Source organism: Scyliorhinus torazame, chromosome 8 (genome assembly GCF_047496885.1).
Source record: "Scyliorhinus torazame isolate Kashiwa2021f chromosome 8, sScyTor2.1, whole genome shotgun sequence".
Lineage (NCBI taxonomy): Eukaryota > Metazoa > Chordata > Chondrichthyes > Carcharhiniformes > Scyliorhinidae > Scyliorhinus > Scyliorhinus torazame.
In genome coordinates, this window is record NC_092714.1 from 234,443,501 (window position 1) to 234,444,115 (window position 615).

Sequence of the window (615 nt, forward strand, 5' to 3'; positions counted from 1 at the left end):
ATCGTTTTTTGGCCTGTTGGCTAAGATCAAGTGTAGTTACTGTTCTTAGCAGTTTAATATCTGATACGTTCCCTATCTGTGGACCAAATATTACATTGATTTTTAGGACAGGGAGTTGGGACAGGGGCTTTCTCCTTCCTGAGGGCCAGTTTAGTTCAGTTAGTTAGACAGTTGGTTCATTCTGAGGAGCACGGCCAGCAGTGTGGGTTCAATTTCATGAAGGCCCCACCTTCTTAACCTTGCCCTACGCCGGAGGTGTGATCTATGGTCATCTGGGACTATGGCGACTTTTCACTTTACAATCAGTCAATAGCAAGCAGAGGACTCTGAATAATTTGTTCATAGAAATACTAGATAATAGATTTGTAAATCATTTGGGTCAAATGACATATAAACTTTATATTTTATAAATCATGTTTTCTGTGAATTAAAATACAATCTAGCCCATTTTAGCTACACAAATTGGTGTACATTGTAAACTATTTCTAATAGCCCTGGCATCCTTTGTATGCATGGCGCATTCACAGTGATATCTATTAACATTCAAATAATTGCTTGACCATGCTCTTTACCTCCAATTGATTTTAGCTGACATTTATGTAATGTCAATTGTCC

At 38.0% G+C, this 615-nt stretch overlaps 1 non-coding gene across 1 annotated transcript; it reads left to right on the forward strand.

Annotated features, from left to right (window-relative positions):
* On the forward strand, window positions 1–185 carry LOC140428963 (U2 spliceosomal RNA). The gene has a single exon (XR_011948963.1). It is a non-coding gene; the product is annotated as a U2 spliceosomal RNA (small nuclear RNA).
* Window positions 186–615: the final 430 nt, after the last annotated feature.